This window comes from Bos indicus, chromosome 19, assembly GCF_029378745.1.
Source record: "Bos indicus isolate NIAB-ARS_2022 breed Sahiwal x Tharparkar chromosome 19, NIAB-ARS_B.indTharparkar_mat_pri_1.0, whole genome shotgun sequence".
Classification (NCBI taxonomy): domain Eukaryota; kingdom Metazoa; phylum Chordata; class Mammalia; order Artiodactyla; family Bovidae; genus Bos; species Bos indicus.
In genome coordinates this window covers 58,993,972-59,009,213 of record NC_091778.1, presented here as the reverse complement: position 1 = coordinate 59,009,213, position 15,242 = coordinate 58,993,972, and the positions used below count along the sequence as shown (strand labels likewise).

The following is a 15,242-nucleotide window of genomic DNA, read 5'->3' as shown; positions in this document are numbered from 1 at the left end:
TACACTAAGAGATGGGTCCTTGTTTGTCTGAGACGTACATTTACCTGGGCATCCTGTATCACAGCCGGTAGGCTCTGCACCTGGAGATACCGGGTGTGCAGGACCTAGACGGGGAAGGGAGCACTGACCGCCTGGGGCCCCACCCGCCCTCCACACGGCTGAGGCCGCTCACCTGTGGCACGGGGGCAGAGCGGAGGACTGCGACCACACGGCTGTCAGGAACGCTTCCGGGTGACAAGCGCCGAGTGCTAGGAAGTGAAGTGGGGCTGGGAGCAATGCAGCTGCTGTTCAGCTGGAGAGCGGAGGCCTCCAGCGGCACCCTCGCCCTCTGCGGACACAGGGCGAACGTCATTCACAGGCCAGCCTCAGTTTCTTGCCTGGGAAAGGAGGAGTTGATTCCCGTGGCCACTTTCTACTTAAAAACCTAACGATTCTAGGGGCCTGATCTGTCAGTAAGGATGCATTCGGGGAACCGTGGCTTGTCCCACCAAGAGCTCTTTAGCACAAAAGGGAAAAGTAATCCACAGCCAGAAAAAAGGACCGTGTCCTGGAGCCCACAGACACGCCTCCATGACCTTAGCACCATGTACCGCTCGGAACCATCAGGGCCGTGCTGTCCCCCTCATGGCGGAATCAAAGGCTGGGGCCACACGATGTTCACCTGTACCTGCTGGCAAGATTGCTGCTGGCGCGGTTCAGTCGCCAAGTCACGTCCGACTCTTGGTGACCCCCTGGACTGTAGCCCACCAGGCTCCTCTAACAATGGGACTTCCTGGGCAAGAATACTGGAGTGGGTTGCCATTTCCTTCTCCAGGGGATCTTCCCAACCCAGGGATTGAACCCAAGTCTCCTGCGCTGGCAGGCGGCTTCTTTACCACTGAGGCCCTGCAGGCAGGATTATACCCGCACAGTTAGAATGTGTAAGAGCAGGTTTTATCGGGATAATAAAAATAAAGATGATAAAAATGGGGTCAGAGCCCATCTGAAGAGGGGGCAGCGGAGGAAAGAGACGGTGGCTTTTCTATTTTTCAGGCAGGCCAGCTCGTGGAGCATGTGACGGTGCCTTCCTGCCATCTCCAGACCCCTATTAGCACCTCCAGCCATCTGTCTCTGCCAGCATCCTGCCTGGTTAGCCCGCCTGCAGAACTGCGGCTGTCTGGAGTCTAACCAGGGCGTGCCTGGAGCCGAGCTCTGGAGGGAAGAAGGGCGGAGAGGGCAGGGTGGGGCGGGCAGCTCACCGGGGATGCACAGGTAAGGAAGAAAGGCTGTCTGGATGGGCAGGCACGCCCTGCTGGCTTCCGGCCTGTCCCCCTCCAGAACGAGGGCCCGCATGTGCCCCGCATGACACCACGCGCCTGGGGGAAGGAACGGAATGAAGGGTCATGGACTCGTGACCCATCTGCAAGGCCTTTTCCCCGTATTTCCAGGTGTTAGAAACCTCTGCTCTCAGGAAGTGTTTGCAGCACATGGGGCAGGGTGGGGGGCAGTGGTGTCCACTGAACGGTGATTCGCTGGGTCCTGCAAGGGTGATGTGGGAAAGGGGCTTGGAACCCCACTGGGCAACATGCTCATTCTAGGGTGGACAGTGAGAGGCCCAGGCGGGCTCCCCTGAGCTCTCAGGATCCTGGCGTCCTGCACGACCAGCCCCTCTCCTGCCCTCCCCCTCCCCCAGGCACAGAATGGGCGCCTCCTCCAGGTCGTCCCTCAGCAGGTGGGTGGCTCCATCCTGTCCTCCGCCAGGTGCGTGTCACCTGGGGCGAAGGCGGGGCTCTGTGGGTCCCTCCACAGCCTGCAGGAGCATCCATGAGGGCCGGGACCCAAACGCCTCCGCTCTCCAAGGTGCCCCAGCCCCTGGCCACACTTGTGGCCACAATCGCAACTTTCCTCCTCGCAAAGCAGGCAAGCTCCACCCAAGGGAACGAGGATGGTGGGTGAGCAGGAATAGAAGGCTTCCCCTCCAAGGCCAGGGGGCTACAGGGGGCTGGACAGCATCTGCTTTTCAGGCACCTGGGGAGGACGGTGGTGGCTCAGGTCCCCTGCTCCCCGACACCTCCCAGGCCTGCCAGAGGCGGGACACCCAGCTCGGAAGGACCAGAGGCCTGGGGAGGGGGCAGATGGCAGCCACAGTTGAACCTCTTCTCTGCAGCACTCCCCCCCCGCCAACCTGTGCCACCCACGTGATGCCTCTGATCAGATCTGGGGTTTCTTACACACAGTAATCGGATCACAGGAGTGTTAACTGGATTAGGCAGAAGGCTTCCAAGAGACATGGGCAGGAAGTGGCTATTACACGACTCAGGGGCCTGGGCACGTGATGAGAGCTGGTTTCCAACCCTGACCTCCCCTCTCTTGCCCCTCTTCCTGGGCTGGGCAGGGTGAAGGGGCATGCAAAGGGGGCTTGGAGCTGGCCCTGGCTCCTCAGCCTTTTTCTTTTAATTAATATATTTATTTATTGTTGGCTGCGCTGGGACTTCAATGCTGGACATGGACTTTTTCTGGTTGCGGTGAGTGGGGGCTACTCTCTAATTTTGGGGTGCGGGCTTCTCATTGTGGTGGCTTTTCTTGTTGGGGTGCACAGGCTCAGTCACCCCACAGCATGTGGGATCTTAGTTCCCAGACCAAGGACCGAAACCGTGTCCCCTGCATCGGCAGGCGGATTCTTTACCACTGGGCCATCAGAGAAGTTCCAGCCCTCTTCTTAATGTGTCTCCATCACCTCCCTTACCCACCCGGGTCCTGTCTCAACGCCCTTCTTGGAGCTCAGACCATGTAGACACTTTGCTTTAATCTCCTTTAACTTCCATGGGGAATTTACAAGGTAGGCCTCAGCACACCCATTAAACAGAAGGAAAAATAGAGGCTCAGAGGTTAAGGAAATGACCCTGTAACTCAAGGTTAATCAGTGATAGTTTCAGATCCCAATCCAGGCCTCCCTGCTTTTATTTCCATCTCAAAAACCATCTCCTTAAACCTAGTCACAGCCAGTCCTTCCCCCTGACCCTAACCCAACTTCTGGGTACCAGCCGTGGACTGTCCACCCTCTCCAGCCTCTGAGGCTGAATGCTGGACAGGGAGCAGGCAGAACTGGTATGGATCTCTGGGCTCCAGAGAGCGGTCAGACACTGGACCACTGCCCGATGCCCAACCCTCTCTGGCTGGAGTGTGGCCTTGCTGACCGGCACCAGAGGGCCTGAGTCACATGTCATCAGGCTGCCCTAGATCGGATGCCGTGAGGCTCCCCGTCCACATACCTAAAAGGTCCACTCTTCCCCTCTGCTTTATTGCACTTCCTCCCCAACCACAGCAACTTATCAGCATCTAATACGTGTAAACTTTACTTATCCTCCTACCTCTCAACTTTTGTTACTTTGTCTCTGGTCTGAGGTCCCAGGAGGAGGGGTGTCTGGGGTATAGGTGGGCCACGTCAATATATTTCAGCACCCTGCCACTGTACCTATAAGATTGTCTCAAAATAGAAGAACTTCTTATTACTTAAAATACAGAATTCTAATTTCTTCGCCGTTACACTGAAAATGTCGTCTTAATGCGCTTTCCCCCATTTTATTAGAGTTGATTTATACCGTATCAGTTTCAGGTGTACAACAGAGATGCAAGAAGCCTCTAGAAGCTGAAAAAGGGCAAGAAAACAGATTCTCCCCCCAGGCTCCAGGAAGGAACACAGTCCCCCAACACCTCGATTTTACTCAGTGAGAGCTGTGTCCCCTTTCTAACCACCAGAATTGGAAGATAATAAAATTCTGTTTTAACTAAAAAAAAAAAAAAAATTAATTATCTATACTGTTGGTTATCTCCCGATCAGAAGGTAAATGCCACGAGAGCAGAGAGGTTTGCCTGTTTCTTTTTTTGCTACGACCGACGGGATCCTCAGCTCCCGGAATAGAGCCTGGGAGCTGGAGGGAGTTCAGTGAGCGTTTGTTGAGTGAATGAAGCTGCGGGACGGGGAAGGGGCCTGAGACAGAGCGGCGATGCAAGAAAGCGGGGAGGACACCCTTGCGCTTCTGCCAAGGGGCGAGAAGGTGGTGCGCTGAGTGTGTGGGAAGCAGGCCTTGGGCACAGGAAGGGCTTGCGAGTGTCGGGGGGCTGGGGGGTGGTCGTGGCTGCAGCCTGAATGAGATGCCTCGGCCATGTGACTGTCAGACACACAAAGCAGGTGTGTGTGAGGCAGGCGGCAGGGGCCGCGGGCCCAGGTGGGCAGCAGTGTGTACCTGCCCTGTGCCCTGTGATTCTCCTGCCCCCTGGCTTCTGATGGAGGGTGAACCCAGAGGACCCCTGGGCGCGGCATCAGAGCCCCACCCCGAGGCTCCCGGGAGCAGGGGACAGGGTCCAGGAACGCCCGCCCTGCATCAGCGGCTGCACATGTGGCCCTCAGCCCTGTGTGTGACAGGCCACACGAGGACACGGCCGGGGCAGCCTCGAGAGGCTCAGTGGAGTGGCCGGCACCGCAAGCTGCTTCCTGATGAGGTGCGGGGTCCTGGGAACGCGGCCTGGGGCCCGGGCCAGCCCCAGATGGCCCCAGCTGCTCCCCACAGCCCCAGGGACGGCTGGAAGCTGGAGCTGCCACTGAGGGGGGAACAGAGGCATCCCGGGGAGGGGCTGGCTGGGGGCGCTGTCCGTGCAGGCCTGACCTCGCCCACCACCCTCCCTGCCCCTTCCCAGGCCCCGGCCAGGGCCCGTCCTCCCGGAATGCAGGGAGGCGGCCAAGAGGGCAGGGAGGGGCCAGGGAACCGAGCGGGGTGTCGGGGGAGGGGCAGGCCCCATCCTGTCCCGGTCCTGCTGCCAAGCAGCCTGAGGGTGTCACGAACAGGGTCCAGGCGTGCTGACCAGGAAACCCTTGAGACACAATATTGCAGAAGTCAGGGACTCTGACCTTTGGGGTTAGCAGGGAGGAGCCCATGACCCAGAGGGCCTCCCAGCTTCACGTTCCAGGCAGGCGTCCCCCCACCACCCACTGCCTGTCCTGACATGCTTGGCCTGTTCTGGGCACATATGCAATGTCGGGCGGCCACATATGCAATGTCGGGCGGCCTGGCCGGAGGCAGTGAGGGGTCTGAGACACAGGGGTCCTGGGCGGCTCTGAAATGGACCCACAGGGCAATCTGGAGCGCCACGGGGGCCGGAGCCAGGGCCCATGGTTGGGGTGGGAGGGCATGGAGGCCTTGGCAGCCTGACAGTGTGATCTGGGATCAGCACGGGGTTTGGGGGTGTCTGGGTCCCGTCTTTACTCTGACTACTAGCTGGGTGACCTGGAGAGGTTGCAGGGTGTGGTATCCAAGTCCAATGGCGTTCCACACCTGGCCTAGAGACCTGGGGCAGGTCACTTCCCTCAACCTCGTAAGCCTCAGTTTCCCTATCTGTAAAATGGGTTGGCAGGAATAGGAAGTGAGATCACATCACTATCCAAGTGAGCTGCCTGTATCTGTGCACATTTGTCTATTCCATCTCTCTGTGGGTGCTGGCTGGTGGATGGTGGGTCTGGTTCATGCAGTGCAGGGTCCAGAGCCCGTGGCCACCTCCCCTCCCAGCATCTCTCAACACTCAGTGAGGCCACCCCAACTCTGATGGCCCTGTCCCCACAGGAGATGAGCAAGGACAGGGACGGGGGACAAGGACAGGGGCAGGTGCCAGCCTCCATCGACCCTCCTGCCGCTACTCTGATTGGCCCTCGGCCTCCACAGCCTCCCTGTGGCAGGTCCCTGGGGAGGTAGGTCCCTGAGCCCTGCCCTGGCAGTGGTTCAGCAGAGCAGGGAGACGAGAGGGGTGGAGCAAGAGGGGTGACCTGGCATCAGAGGCCGCCGTCTGCCTCCCTCCATCCCCAGCCCAGGAACGCACAGAGGGAGGGCCCTGACCACTTCCTATGGGGCCCTGGTGGGCCGCTGGAAGCCCAGGGACCGTCTCCTACCTCTATTAGGTGCTTGGTCCACACCTGGCCCAGCACTCCTGGACTCAGCTCACCTGTGCCCATAGCCAGGCTGCTCCTCCGCTCGCCTGAATTTCCTTTACCTTGAACGCTCCTGACTTTTGAATACCTTCTGCTCTTGCCTGCCTGCCCCAGGGCTGCAGGGGGAAGACTCTCCCTGACTCTGGCCACCCTGGACCTCCCTGCCTGGCATGGGCCTCTGGCCACACCCACTGCTGACTCAGGAGGAGAGGACCAGCTGGAAGAGGAGAGCCAGATGCTGCGAGATTTCTGGGTTGAGATTCAGGAGGCCCGCTGTCAAGTCTCAGCCTAGCCATTTACAACTTTTGTGGGCAAGGGATTTCACTTCTGAGATCTCAGTTTTGTAAAACAGGGGCGCATAATATTTGCTTACGGGACTTTTGGGGATGATGTATGGGAACTGGCTGGCATAGAGAAGGCACAGGATCCCTGGGACCACGGACATCGCAGGCCACACCATTCATCCTGGCTCTCAGGTCCCACCCAGCGACAGCCATGTACTGGCGACAGTAAATGTACATTATATAAAGGTCTGAGTGTGTGCGCCTCGTCGCTCAGTCATGTCTGACTCTTTGCAACCCCGTGGGCTATAGCCTACCAGGCTCCTCTGTCCATGGGCTTTACCAGGCAAGAATACTTGAGTAGGCGGCCATTTCTTTCTCCAGGGCATCTTCCCAACCCAGGGTCGAACCCACGTCTCTCGCGTCTCCTGCACTGGCAGGTGGACCCTTTACCACTAGTACCACCTGGGAAGCCCGTGTGTAGGTCTACCTTCTCGCTGTGTCTCTGCCGATCACGCTGGGAACCTCTACACATTCACTGGAGTGTCCCCCTTGCACTCTGTGCTCTTCGTTTCGTTCCTGGGCTGCCCCGTGGGGTAAATCTCCTTTTCAGTTTCAACACATGAGCAAACAGAGGCTCAGTGGGCTTGGGTCACTGCGCTGAGGTCACGGGGTCAGCTGGTGGCTGAAGTGAAGAGGTGCTCACAGGTGCCCTGAGTCCAGGACTTTCTCAGCATGTCTCTCCAGGGGGAGGTGCCAGGGGTCCCCCTTCCCCAACGCCAGTCACCACCAACTTGCACGCCGTCTGCCACCATCACTCTTTGGGAACCGACTGAGCAAGTGTGGGGTGTAAGGGTCGACAGGGCTCAGGGGCAGCTGCTGAGGCTGGGGGGTGGGGTCAGGGCTCAGTCCCAGCACCCACCCCCTGCCCTCCTGGGTCAGGCCACTCGGCCAGTGACCTCGTGCTGTGTGGCTCGGTCGGCGAGGCCCCCCTGACAGCCAGCTGGCCGAGGCAGCCCTGTGAGCAAGCGGGTTTTAATTGTTTCTTCTCCAGCCTTGTTTATGACTCGATAAAATCTATAACACAGAGAGTGCCTGTCCTCCTCGGCTCCCTGCCTCCGCCCGGCTCTCGCTCCCTGGGGACCCGGCTCTGCTCTTTATAGAAACCACTTACTAAACTGGACCCACTTTAAACCCGTAATTGTCAGTAAATGACCCTCCCAGAAAAGAAGCTGCAAGTTAAGTGTGAAGCTCTCAGCTGAACATGGATCGATGGCCTCTGCCTTCCCAGGGACTCGACCCTCCTCCCGGGAGCAGAGACCCCCTCCCAGGCCAGCCCCCAAGCCTCCGGCCTGAGCCACCCACCCGGGAAGAGGGGAGGGGCCTGGACACGTCGCGAGGAGAGGAGCAGACGTGGGTGCCGGTCTGGGCCTGTCACCAACTCTGAGCTCCTGGGTAAGTGTGTGTGTGTGTGTGTGTGTGAGTGTGTGTGCACGCACACGTGCTCAGTCCTGAGCATGGACTGAAGCCCACCAGGCTCCTCTGTCCACGGGATTCTCCAGGCAAGAAAACTGGGGTGGGTAGCCATTTCCTCCTCCAGGGGATCTTCCCGACCCAGGGATCGAAACTGCAAATCTGCGTCTCCTGCATTAGCAGGCAGAGTCTCTACCACGGAGCCGCCTGGGAAGCCCATAGGCACCTCTCTGACCTCCCCTTAACGCTTATACAGCAAGTAAGTGGATTCAGCATCAGAGGTGTCAGCCTCTTTAAGTGAAATTTCAAATAGATCCCCAGTAGATAAGACAACTGAAAATAGACTTTGCAGGTTCAGGGGCAAGTGAGAAACGGAACCCCACCCTGAAGGCACCAACTTCCCCTCTTTTAAATTTTGGCTGTGCCGGGTCTTTGCCGGGGCGCACCGGCTTAGTTGCCCTGCAGCACATGGGATCTCAGTTCCCCGAACAGGGACCGAACCCACGTCCCCTGCATGGGAAGGAGAGGAATCTTAACCACTGGACCACCGGAAGTCCCACCGCCCTTGCTTCTGGCTCCTCCAATTGAACTCAGGAGCTCCTGGAAGGCCGAGAAGGGGCCTGTCCCTCTATGAATCCCCAGTAACATTTAACACGCGTGTGTGGAAGGAGGGGCAGAGACGAGGGATAGAGGAAGAAAGGAAAGAGGCAGGAGAGGGAGGCAAACGCAGGATCCACTTTTTTTCCCCTCTCACAGAACTCAGGTGAGCTCTTCCATCCCGAACCATCCTCGCCTTCCCAGGACTCAGGACAAAATCAGAGGCCCCTCCAGCGTGCCTTAGCAAGCCCAGCCTGCTCCCGGGACCCAAAGGGCCAAGCCAGGGGTCCCCAGCACGGGGGTCCAGACAGCACACGTGCGCCCCACACCCTGCCCGCCGATACCATCGATGCGTCTCACACACCTGTGGCTGTCTGTCAAGAGCGAGAAGCCGCTGCTGTGATGAATAAGATAAACACCCACTGAAAAGGGACACGGCATTCACAGCCGCCCTCCGTCACGCGTTTTCACAAACAGTGGTTGCTACACGAACGCCCAGCAGCACGTGGAGACCCCTGAGCTTCTCTGGGAGAGGGTCCCTGTGCTGGCAGAGGGGAAGGACACTGGTCCCGGTCGGCCTGAGCCTCGGGCAGCCCGACCCCCCACCGTCGGAGCCCCCACCTCGCCTTCCCTCTGGGCCGGGAGCTCTGGGTTCCCTTCCAGGAGGCCAAGGCGGCTGCCTGCTGGGCCAGAGGCCGCATCTGGAACACATCCGCTTCATGAAATTAGTGGCTGTTTCCCAAGCCCCGGTTCCCTTGATCCCTCAAAGGCCTGTTCGTGCTGTTAACAAGGACAGTAATTTGTTCATTAAAAATGGGCTGCCTTCCCCACAGGCCTCCCGGTGCTGCCGGTCCGGGGGAGGGAGGGCCTGGGGAGGCCCAGGGTCAGAGCCACCCCTCTCCCCCTCCGGCCTGGCTCTGGTCACTCAGCCTCTGACTCCCTGAGTGACTCCGGGCATGCCTGGGACAGCTTGGGGACCGGTCATCAGGCGGCCCTGGCCAACCCCCCTCCGCTCTGTGACAGGGCTTTGTGGCTGTCCAATTGATGCACCCAACTGCATCTGGCATCAAGTCCCCGTGCAACCGCGGCCCATCAGGAGGCATTTATTGTCGTGAAAATACACAGGCCCTCTCTGCCCATGGCCACCAGTCCCACCCCAACCCTGCCTGCGTATCCTTCGCTCGTCCTTGGAGCAGCTCAAATCCACTAATCCAGGGGTGCTCGCTACTGTGTACTCCAATCTCTGCCCGAGCAGGGCTGGTCCACGACGGAACAGGGGCCAGAGCCTGGGGGCGGGTACCCACAGGTGACCCATCGAGTCCCTGTACCCTTAGCAATGAGCTGGGTTTAACCACATCGACCTCTTGAGGTGGGGTACGGTGCTAGACAGGGTGCCCCAAAGCCTTGCTCGTCCAGAAACTCAGAATGCGACCTTCTTTGGAAACAGCGTCGCTGCCTCTATAAACAAGTTGGGATGAAGACACCCCGGACCATTGTGGCTCAGCTGGTAAAGAAGCCGCCTGCAATGCAGGAGACCTCAGTTCGATCCCTGGGTTGGGAAGATCCCCTGGCGAAGGGAAAGGCTACCCACTCAAGTCTTCTGGCCTGGAGAATTCCATGGACTACAGTCCATGGGGTCGCAAAGAGTCGGACACGACGGAACGACTCCCACTTTCACCCTGGATCAAGGCGCACCCAATCCAGTCATGGTGCCCTTCTAAAAAGAAGGAAACCTGGACACGGAGACACACCCAGAGGGAAGGTGGTGAGAGACTCAGAGACTCAGGGGACACGGCCGTGTGGTCACGGAGGCAGAGGCTGGAGCAAGGCGTCCACAAGCCAGGACTGCTGGGGAGGCACGGAAAGGCTTCTCCCAGGGACTCCAGGAGTCAGCCTTGCCAACAGCTTGAGTCTGGCCTCCTGAGCTGCTTTCAGTTGCCCAGTCTCTGGTGCTCTCAATCCTAAAGGAAATTAACCCTGAACGTTCACTGGAAGGACTGATGCTGAAGCTGAAACCGAGTCCTTCAGCCACCTGATGTGAAGAGCCGACTCGTTGGAAAAGACCCTGATGCTGGGGAAGACTGAAGGCAAGAGGAGATGGGGATGACAGAGGATGAGATGGTTGGATGGCATCACGCGCTCAATGGACACGAGTTTGAGCGAGCTCCGGGAGATGGTGGAGGACAGAAGGGCTTGGAGGGCTGTAGTCCACGGGATCACAAAGAGGCGGATTCAGCTTAGCGACTGAACGACTACAACACAGCGGCCACAGGGACCTCACGCGATGGGCAGTGGGCTGGGCAGTGTGATGGTCAGTACTGTGGCCACTTGGCTGGGCTAAGAGGTGCCCAGATGGCTAGTGGAAGGTCACTGCTGGTGTGCCTGTGAGGCTGCTCCTGGAAGAGATTAGTATTGGGATTGGTGAAGCATAGGGCCCTTGCCCATATGGGTGGGCACTGACTGCTCTAGGGAAGACCCCAAGAGCCAAAAAGACGGGGGAAGCGTAGATGCGCTTGGTTGAGCTGGATCATCCATTGTCTCCAGTTCTTTTCTCAGACTCCCGGTTCTCAGGCCTCTGGACTTGACCCTGACGTACACGACTGTGCCCCCAGGTTCCCCTGGACGAGACCACCGCCACCGGCGTTCCCAGGTCTGAAGCTTGAGGATTTCTCAGCTTCCATAATACCATGAGACAAATCCTCACATAAACCTCTTTCTAAATATCTCTATGTTTGTTCAGTTGCTAAGTCGAGTCCAACTCTTTGCAAACCCATGGACATAGCCCGCCAGGCTCCTCTGGCCTCTGCTAACTCCCAGATTTTGCTCAAATTCACGTGCATTGAGTCAGGGATGCCATCCAACCGTCTCGTCCTCTGCTGCCCCCTTCTCCTTTGGCCTTCATTCTTTCTTACCATCTGGGTCTTTTCCAACGAATCAGCTCTTCACACCAGGTGGCCAGAGTATTGGTGCTTCAGCATCAGTCCTTCCAATGAGTATTCAGGGTTGATTTCCTTTAGGATGGACTGGTTTGATCATGAATATCTTCCTATGGTCTCCTGCTTTCATTTCTCTGGAGACCCCAGACTGACACAGGCAGGTTTGGGAAACCGAGGACCTCGCGTTGGAGTGCTCCACGCCAAGGTCACAGGTGCGGAGCAGTGGTAGCCATGGCCCTGCAGTGTCCAGGCCTCCGCCCCCAAGAATCCCTCTGTGAACCCCAGGGAAGGAGCACCGCCCCATACTGAAGCCACACCGTGAAGAGGCAGCCGGGGCTGCACGGCCTGAGCATCAGAAGGACAGGGGCCAGCTTCCTAGCTCCAAGAACAGCCCTGAAACAGCCTCCGCAGGAGACCCTGGGCTCTCACCCAGTATCTATGACTTTCCAGCTCATGTGCGGTAGAGGCTAATAACTGAATACACAGGAAGAAGGAAAAAAAACTCTAAGCACTTTTTATGGAGTTCCTTTGCAAAATTCTTTTGGATGCCAGCTGGAAATGAAGCTGGATGACTTTTCTCCCATTTTCAGTCTTTTAAATCCCAGGAAACCCACACAAGTCAGTCTGTGTTCAGGTCTGGGCATGGCTCTCAAAGGCGAATGTTGGTTAAAGGCAGAGTTTCTCGCCCTCGGCAAGACTGACGGCTTGGGCCAGATCTTTCTTCACAGGGGTCTGTCCTCTGCATCCTTGACCTCTACCCACTAGAGGCCAGGATGCTCCACACCCTCCCAAGTCAGGACACCCAGAATTGCCACCTGTCCTTGGGGTAAGTCACCCTCCCTGAGACCACCGTGTGCTGGCCAGGGTGGGTGCAGAGATAGAGAGAGCCTAGGCCCTGCCCGTAGGGGCTCCCCTTTTGAGAGAGTAGCAGTTGATGGAACAAGGGTTCTGCGTCCCAGGAGAAGGGAGACCATTCTGCCCGGCATCTAGGGGCCTTGCCTGGCAAAGGAGAAGCTTCCTGTTGGAGGGAGTGTCCAGGCAGAGCCTGGGCCCCTTGTGCTGGAGAGCTCTGTCCTGGAGTGTGGATCCACTCTGCCCTTGTTGTTTAGTCGCTAAGTCGTATCTGACTCTTGTGACCCCGTGGACTATAGCCCGCCAGGCTCCTCTGTCCATGGGATTCCCCAGGCAAGAATACTGGAGTGGGTTGTCTTCCAGGGGATCTTCCCGACCCAGGGATCGAACCTGTGTCTCCTGCACTGGCGGGTGGATTCTTTACCATCTGAGCCACCTGGGAAGCCAATCTTCCCTTGCTGCTGCTGCTAAGTTGCTTCAGTTGTGTCCGAGTCTGTGAGACCCCATAGACAGCAGCCCACCAGGCTCCCGTCCCTGGCATTCTCCAAGCAAGAACACTGGAGTGGGTTGCCATTTCCTTCTCCAAAGCGTGAAAGTGAAAAGTGAAAGTGAAGTTGCTCAGTCGTGTCCGACTCTTAGCGACCCCATGGACTGCAGCCTACCAGGCTCCTCCATCCATGGGATTTTCCAGGCAAGAGTACTGGAGTGGGGTGCCATTGCCTTCTCCGAATCGTCCCCTAGAAGATTCTAAAATACTCTGAGCTCCTACTACACTGATGAGATGGAAAAATGACTTCTCTGAAATGCAGCCACCTCTGGGCCAAAGATAGCCAATGCCCTGGGTTCCAGCGATGCCACCCCAGGCTGGACTGCCTTCCCAGAGTGCCTGGGAGGTTGGGCCCTCAGGGCTTACCCAGAATCCGTAATCAGATCAGCAGCCACTGGTGTTTCATAGTTCTGAGCTAGGGACTCTTCAGACATGAGGTCACTATCTCTGCTCGTTGAACCTTCCCTATTAGAGAAGTATTATTATTAGTCCCACTTTAAAGAGGAGGAAACCAAGGCCCAGGGAGGTTAAGGAAGTCGCCAGAGGTCACGCAGCTTGTAAGTGGTGGGGATTCCAACCCAGGTCTGTCTGGTTCCTACTAACACAGGCCCTGGCATATCTGGACCCTCTGATCACAACCCCCAACTTGGGACACTTCCTGGGAGAACACAGCCAGCAATCACACCGTGACTCTTTTCCGCAGGCGCCCCAGGAGAGAGGCGTCAAAGAGGAGGGTGGAGACCTGAAGGGAGGCCCAGCAACACACAGGCGGCGTCACTTGGCAGGAGGACAGGGGCTGTCTCAGAGCCCAGGGCCCGGTGGGCAGCGGGTCCCCCGCGATGCCACACAGAGGGAGCGCCAGGTCCGGCCAGCTCCTGGCCACGGCAGTGTTTATTTCCAGGGCGGGGCCGGGAGTGGTTTCCAGGTGGGGGTCCACGGAAAGAACGCGCTCACACACGCTCCGTCTTGGGCTGCCCTTGACCGCTGCTCGGGAACAGAGCCCCATTCAGCCCATGCAGGGGGCCCGCCGGCATGGCGGGCAGCCCACGTTCCCGGGAGGGCGGAAAAGTCAACTCAGAGACGAACGCCCTGTCGGAGCCGGGCCTGCTCCACCTTCGCCACATCCTTCAGCGCCTCTCCCAGGGGGACAGAGCTCACACGGGGCCTGGGAAAGGGGACTGCCCGGGGGAGTCACTGACCCTCGACACACAGCATCCCCACAGCACCCAGCACCCAGCATCCCGAGGGCCCAGTGGGCAGTGGGCTGGAAGGACCCAGAGGTTGTGGTGGGATTCCCACGGAGACCTGGGGCTGAGGGCAGGGGACAGCCAGGAGGTCTTTGCAAAATTCCAGGCCAGGCAGGCCCTGCTGAGCAAAGGCAGTGGCCAGGGGAAACGAGAGAGCAGGGCCAGGGCCAGGTCTAAGCTGCTGGGTGACAGGTGGGTCTCTCTTGGGGATGGCAGGCACGTGCGGGTAGAACCTTGGGGGTCCATTTATGGGGGGTCTTTGCTAAGGGCAGGAGACACTCAGATGCGTCCCGGCCGTCTGGGGCTCATCACAGACATCTTGGGAGGATCTGTGGGTACTGGTGCAGTTGGCACAGTGCTGGCATGAACCACGGGAGTGGGGGGTGGGGGCACGGAACACTGGCCAACACCCCCATTCAGGGGACATTTAAGGGACCACGGCAGGAGGAAGAGGCCCAACACGGGCCTGGGAAGGAACGTCAGAGAGGCAGCTGGACTCCAGGAAGTCAAGAGGAAGGGAGAGGTCCCCATCACAACGATGGGCTAGAGCCCAAGGACACTGAAGGGTCCGCTGGGTTTGGCGACATGAAGTCAGAGGCAACCTTGACTGGGAAGGTTCAAGGAGGGGCAGGGGTGAGGGGCGGCGAGGGACGTGGGCAAACGCAGGTGGTATTGGCAAGAAGGCTTGGCGAGAAGGGGCAGGAGCAGCCAAGAGAAACTAAGATGCAAGAGACTCAGCAGGTGTGCCCTGCTCATGGGAGGGACCCGGCAGAGAGGAGAAAGGACGCAGGTGCAGATGCTGGGGGCACCCGAGCAGGCGAGCAGGGCGGGCTACAGGAGCAGGTGGAGGGCCTGGCCTTGACCCCAGGAAACACAGGAGGGGAAGAAGGTGGGCTAGCAGTCAAGAGAGTCCCCTTCTCTTCGAGAAGGCAGGTGGGGCTGCCGGTGAAGCGGTGGAGGAGTTGGCAGAGGTGATGACCCACAGTTCCTGTCCCGGAGTTCCCCACGCTCCTTTCCTGAATCGGCCAGCATCACCTCCACCAGGAGGGTGTCCTTGCTACCTAGCCCTGGATGGCTTTCCCTCCACCCCTCTAAATTCCAGCGCTTTACCTGGCATACCTCCGTGCCGCAGCCGACGCGCCGGAAGCCGGCTCTGGGTGGGGTGTCTGGGTTCCTCACTAACTCTGAGCCCGTGCTGACAGGTGGCATCCACAGGCACATCACCAGTTCCTCCGGGCAGGCCGGGCACAGGACAGACACGCTGCCTGTTTGCTGCGCGACTTACCAATCTTCTCCGCACCTGCACACTCAGCCTCCGGGGATCAGCCATGTCTGAGAAAGCTGACACCC

The 15,242-nt window shown here is 58.5% G+C and overlaps 1 protein-coding gene and 1 long non-coding RNA gene across 3 annotated transcripts in view; one reads left to right on the top strand and one right to left on the bottom strand.

Moving 5' to 3' along the window:
- Positions 1 to 15,242, bottom strand: part of SDK2 (sidekick cell adhesion molecule 2) — a 264,962-nt gene that overhangs the window by 215,854 nt on the left and 33,866 nt on the right. The gene's annotated exons all lie outside the window — the stretch shown is intronic.
- Positions 7,344 to 9,137, top strand: LOC139177655 (uncharacterized). Its single transcript, XR_011562193.1, has 2 exons — positions 7,344 to 7,695; positions 8,470 to 9,137. It is a non-coding gene; the product is annotated as an uncharacterized lncRNA (long non-coding RNA).